Source organism: Buceros rhinoceros, unplaced genomic scaffold (assembly GCF_000710305.1).
Source record: "Buceros rhinoceros silvestris isolate BGI_N320 unplaced genomic scaffold, ASM71030v1 scaffold9577, whole genome shotgun sequence".
NCBI lineage: Eukaryota > Metazoa > Chordata > Aves > Bucerotiformes > Bucerotidae > Buceros > Buceros rhinoceros.
In genome coordinates this window covers 1,126-7,783 of record NW_010423918.1, presented here as the reverse complement: position 1 = coordinate 7,783, position 6,658 = coordinate 1,126, and positions in this window count along the sequence as shown.

Here is a 6,658-nt window from a genome sequence, read left to right as displayed (position 1 = left end):
CTAGTAAGGAGAAGATAAAAACTTCACTCCTACTCCAATTGCTGTCACGGTTGTTCTCTGCTTTTTGTTTTAGAAAAGTCCATTCGATGTTAGTGTTAGTGTTTCCTTGTTGCAGCACTGGTTTTACCTCCTTTACTCCCAAGTTTCTCCTTCAGTACAAGGAACATCCTACAGAGTGATGAGGCCAGACGCAAATGCATGGGTCACTCAAAGTACTGCCTCCTATTTATTTCCATGGAAACTACAACAGATACAGAGAGCACAGTAACACTGTTTGATAGAGAAATTCTCAGCTACAAAACACTATTTTTTGACACAGTCCCCACCATTGGCTGTGCATTTTCACCAACGATGAACAGGAGCCTGCGTGCCACGCTCATAAAAAGTCTGCCACCACAGAGGTGGCCAACCATCACTGTCACCGCTGCTGGAACACACCACCCACCCCCTCACTGTGCTCACACCCACGGTTTGGTCTCCGTTAATGTTCAGCAAACGTCTGTGAATGTCAGTGGGTGAAATTTCGTCTGTGTGGAGGAATTAAATTACACCCCTTTGCTTCATACACACTGCCGTGTCAGACTGCCCCTCTGCTGCCGTCTGTCACACGGCAACAAAATTTAACGAGATAGTGGCAGGAAGGTTCAACCTCTACTGGCATACCACCAACAGCCGCCTCTGACATCGTGAGCCGACATAATACAGTAAGAGGCATTACTTACGGAGCAGCCCTTGTGCAACATAAGTTGTTTTTTTTTTCCATTCCGTTCCCAAGTTTGGGATAAGTGATAAGCTGTATTCCACACAATCTTCCAGCAGAAGTGGGAAAGTGCACATACTGACTTGAACCAGCAAAGTATCAAAAAGGAGATACTTTAAATAGTTCTTTGTTTCTTCATAGATCCTTGTAATTAATCCTAAACTAACAAGATGCATAATCACCAAATGAGGAGTCCGTGAAAATGGAAAAATCCATGGAAATACAAAAATCTGTAAAGTGTAATTGTTACTGCTTGTCATACACATGGAACCTAATATCTACACAGCACTCCTCCTCTAGTTAGCTTGACATAGATGTCAAACGCAGTTGCCCAAATGCAAGGCCAGTGATGGGATGGCTCACAAGTAATGCTAGAACTTTGACACATCATTTGGGGTTTTCTGGTGGGTGAAGGTGTTGAGTGTTTTGGGGGGTTGGGTGTGGAGGGGTAGTAGGCAAGCATTTTGTTCAGACTATGTTTTCAACATTTACTTTCACTTTAGATAACAGGAATTATTTCAGCCACTGTTAAGATTTCCATGATGCTGCCCTTGAAAAGATTCTGTTCCTTAGCCTATTTCTTACTTCTCCACTTCAGTGAGAATTTGCATTACCAAAGCCACTTAAGAGGATACTGAACATAGCTTCCATTTCAAGAGACACATTTCCTACCACTAGTAGGTCTTGCCATTTGAGACCAGTAAAAAATTTAAATTATTTTTGTCCATGAATTTGAAGAAAAGGTCCACTTACATGGAGACCTTTTAAGCTAACCCTTGAGATCTTGCAGTTAAATAGGAAATCTGCTCCAGAAAAGTTTTACCAGTACTTAACTAAGTTATAGGTATAACAGTGTGAATGATGCCATCAGTGTAAAATACCTACGAGGGAAAAAATGATGTGTGGTGGTTAGCTCATAAATTTTTTTATAGTTGAGAGTTACAACAAAATATTCTTTGCAGAAATAAGTCAAAGGACTGAACGCTTAGAGCTGACTTCCAAAACACATTTAGGAGGAGATGGTCCTGCTGTTTTATGGATCACCTGTTTCAGGTGCTTATAATAGTAACTGCAAACACACGTGAACAGCACTGTTCATTGGTGGTGCTTTCTGCCAGCAGCATCCTTAGTATGTTCAAGAATAGCATGCAAAACGGCGGAAACCGCGCGTGAGAAGCAGGGGTCTTGCAGGTAGCCATTTTGAGCTGTCTCATTAGTTGTTCAGTCGTGAACTGTGTTGCATGAGTAGAGTAAGTTATTTTCACCTACCATTTTGCGTTTTCAGGTTTCAAATTCAGGGTTAAGCAATGAATTTCAAGGTCCTTTATTCACTTTCATGTTGTTCCAGTGCCTCTTTCGGAGTCTCTGTTTGAGAAGGTATCACAATACAGTTGCAATAGGACAGAAGCAAAGAAAGATTCCTCCAACATCTGGCCCCTGAGCTTCACTGTCAAAATTCTGCCCCCCACCAGCACCTGGTAAGGGAGCCTTCAGATGAAAATGTCCCTGCTGAGAGGCCTCCTTCTGTAAGTCATCAAATTAAAGTCATTATCCTAGAACAGTAAGACTACAATGATTTGCACATCTGTGAGGGGATTGGAGAAGAATGCTAAAGAGCTTTGCATGCATTAAGCAGGTAAGCCTCACAGCAGTGAGGTATTGTTCTTCTCTTACAGTAGTGCAGATCGGGCTGTGGGAGGATTGAGTGGATCGGACCTGAGGCCAAGTCCTGCAGATACATAGTTGCTTAAAGATGCGGTGAGGTTCCTACTTGCAATACCATTGGATACCTAACTTCTCTTGATATGGATGAATATTCACTGAGTGGCCTTTTTGGAATCCTTAGACTGTTATGTAAAATTAGGGCCTTGGGTGATCCCGTGGAGATCTGAAAGAACCTGAAGAATTTTTGTTTCTAATTTGTCCTGTCCAAGATAAACTGCAGGTTGTGTGTCGCATCTCTCTTCCTGTGCTTTAGGATTTGCCCCACTCTTGGAGTTTGACTTGTGGAGCAGCTGGCCTGTCACAAGGCATTGCCCAGTTATGCCTGTTGGGTACCAGTCGTAAACAGCAGACAGTAATTAGGGGTATATTATGAAACGGAGAAAGAGGGAGGTTTTTTTATTACATTCTCCACTGATTTAAAGAAGTGCTGTGTTTGGTTTGTTTATTCTTTTACTTCATCCAGCTGCCCTGTTGGGGACAAGACTTAAGCTAGAACTGTGCAGTTTATTCTTTTTTCCTCTTTTCATGTTTGAACCCCTTCAGATGTTCCCCAAAGCTGTAACTTGCTCACAAGTGTGAGTAAATGTTTGCTTGTGTGTGCCTTCTGTCCTCCAGAAGTTCTGCAGAAGCTGCAGGTCATCTCTCCCAAACAAAGCTGCTGTGTTCCTGGTAAAGTACTACAGATGTTGCTTTGGGCCTTACGTGGTGGGAGATTTTGAGTATTCAGCCTTGCTAAACAAGTTCCTTTCGGAATAAATATAAATCCATCTTACCCTGTGTCATGGAAGGGCCACTAAGTGATCTATAGCTTGTCATTGTTAGTTGCCTGCTTCCTTGCAGTCTGTTTAGGTATTCAAACAGGAGGTAATCTTTCTGCCCAGATAAAAAGCCTTGAAGGTCTAGCAGGTATCATAACTGCAGGTTTCTGCTTTCAAAGACTTTTACTGTCATTCCTTTGTTCTGGAGGCATCTGGAGAAATGTATATTTGGAAACTTATATTTCCCTATTCTAGAAATAGTCATTTCCAGGTAATGAGGCTCTGTATTTTACAGACCAGAAATGATAAGCAGTGAGGTATGAAATGGGCTATTACTGGCATTAAATGAATAGTGTGATGTGTATCCTGGACGGCTTTAATAGCTGTTAAATTACTTCTGGATTTTATCCTGATTCAAATGGTGTAGTGTCATGCAATACAGAGCCGTAGTCCCTGGAGGTAGGACTTAGAAGGATCCCTCTGGGAAGGATTTTCAGTTCTTTCCCTTTTAAGCTGTGCTACTGACTGTCATATATATGGGAAGATGCCTTCTACTTAGGGGTTTGGTGGGGGTTTTTCCTTGCCAATTATTCTTCTCAGACGAGCCTTTCATGCCTTCAGCTTTTCTGAAAACAGTCTTTATTTAAGCGTAGAAATACAGGTTTAACTACGTTGCTTTCACTGTTGTGTAGAAAGACCTCAGCTCAGTTTCGTAAGGTGTGTATTCAAAGAATTGGCCTTTCAGTGTTCCCGGCTGCTCCGCTGTCCTCTGTATTGCACGTGGCATGATTTCTTGACTGGATGAGAAATGGTGTGTGCGTGATAGTTGTGGAAGGCACATACAGCTTTCTAAGTCCGGTCTGCTCTTGTGGCAAGGGAGGCCAACAGCCTCTCCAGGGCTGCATCACACCACCTGCAGGTCGAAGGTGTGATATTTCTTCTCTCCTCAGCACTGAGGAGGCCAGAACTAGAGTGCTGGGTCCAGTCCTGGGGTCTCCAATATGAGAGGAACACAGGCATACTGGAGTAAAGTGCGTGAAGGTGCTAAAGATCTTGGAGCATGTAAGCTATGTTGGAGAGGGTGAGGGAGCTGGGATTGTTTAGCCTGGAGAAAGGAAGTCTCTGGGGCATCTTATCTATATGTATAAATACCTGGGAGGGGAGTGAAGTTGGTGCCAGATTCTTCTGCCCAGGGGCAGGCCAAGAGGCAATGGGCACGAACTGAAATGGGGGAAAATCCTGTTTAAATGAATTCTACCCGAGTCAGACACTGGAGCAGGTTGCCCAGATAGCTGGTAGTGTTTCTTGGAGGAACGCAGAACTGGACACATCCCTGAGCAGCCTGCTGGCTGTTGCTGCTCTGAGCAGGGCGTTGGACTGGAGAAGCTCCCTGCAGTGGGTAGACTTTGGCTGGACACCAGGTGCCCCCCAAAGCTACTCTATCGCTCCCCTCCTCAACTGGACAGGGGGGAGGAAATAAAACAAAACGCGTTGGACTGGAGAAGCTCCCTGCAGTGGGTAGACTTTGGCTGGACACCAGGTGCCCACCAAAGCTACTCTATCGCTCCCCTCCTCAACTGGACAGGGGAGAGAAAATAAAACAAAAGGCTTGTGAGTTAAGGACAGGGAGTGATCGCTCAGCAATTACCATCACCAGCAAAACAGACTCGACTTGGGTAAATTAATTTATTGCCAATCAAATCAGAATAGTGTAATGAGAAATAAAATCTTAAAACACCTTCCACCCACCCCTCTGTTCTTCCCTGGTGTAACTTCACTCCCTATTTTTCTCTACCTCCTCTCCTGCCTCACTGGTGTAGGGGGACAGGGAATGAGGTTTGCAGTCAGTTCATCACATGTCTCTGCTGCGTCTTCCTCCTCTGGGGCAGGACTCATCACACTCTTGCCCGCCTCCAGCGTGGGGCCTCTCCCACAGGAGACAGTCCTCCGCAAACTTCTCCACAGGCGTGCTTCTTACAGGCTGCAGTTCCTCACAGACTGCTCCACTGCGGGTCCTTTCCATGGGGTTCAGTCCTTCAGGAACAGGCTGATCCAGCGTGGTTCCCCCGCAGAGTCACAGGTTCTGCCAGCAAACCTGCTCCAGTGTGGGCTCCTCTCTCCATGGGTCCACAGGTCCTGCAAGGAGCCTGCTCCAGCATGGGCATCCCACGAGGTCACAGTCCCCTTCGGGCATTCACCTGCTCCATCATGAGGTCCTCCACAGGCTGCAGGTGGATATCTGCTCTACCATTAGCTTCCATGGGCTGCAGGAGGACAGCCTGCCTTGCCATGGTCTGTGCCACAGGCTGCAGGGGAATCTCTACTCTGCTGCTCCTCCTCTGGGGCAGGACTCATCACACTCTTGCCCGCCTCCAGCGTGGGGCCTCTCCCACAGGAGACAGTCCTCCGCAAACTTCTCCACAGGCGTGCTTCTTACAGGCTGCAGTTCCTCACAGACTGCTCCACTGCGGGTCCTTTCCATGGGGTTCAGTCCTTCAGGAACAGGCTGATCCAGCGTGGTTCCCCCGCAGAGTCACAGGTTCTGCCAGCAAACCTGCTCCAGTGTGGGCTCCTCTCTCCATGGGTCCACAGGTCCTGCAAGGAGCCTGCTCCAGCATGGGCATCCCACGAGGTCACAGTCCCCTTCGGGCATTCACCTGCTCCATCATGAGGTCCTCCACAGGCTGCAGGTGGATATCTGCTCTACCATTAGCTTCCATGGGCTGCAGGAGGACAGCCTGCCTTGCCATGGTCTGTGCCACAGGCTGCAGGGGAATCTCTACTCTGCTGCCTGGAGCACCTCCTCCCCCTCCTTCGCTGACTTTGGTGTCTGCAGGGTTATTTCTCTCATGCATTGTCTCTTCATCTGCTGTTGTGCAGTGGGTTTTTTCCCGTTGTAAATTTGTTATTCGAGAGGTGCTACCAACATGGATATCTGCTCTACCATTAGCTTCCATGGGCTGCAGGAGGACAGCCTGCCTTGCCATGGTCTGTGCCACAGGCTGCAGGGGAATCTCTACTCTGCTGCCTGGAGCACCTCCTCCCCCTCCTTCGCTGACTTTGGTGTCTGCAGGGTTATTTCTCTCATGCATTGTCTCTTCATCTGCTGTTGTGCAGTGGGTTTTTTCCCGTTGTAAATTTGTTATTCGAGAGGTGCTACCAACATCACTCATTGGCTTGACCTTGGCCAGCTGCGGGTCCATCTTGAGCTAGCTGGCATAGGCTCTGTCGAACACAGTGGAAGTTTCTAGCAGCTTCTCACAGCAGTCACCCCTGTAGCTCCCTTGATACCAAAACATTGCCACGCAGATCCAATATCATCCCCTTCCAACCTCAAAAAACACATCCCAGGGGAATTCAGGCCAGCACAGAGTGTGGGGCTCGGAGAAGGAGTCTGGACAGCAATAAAGCTGGA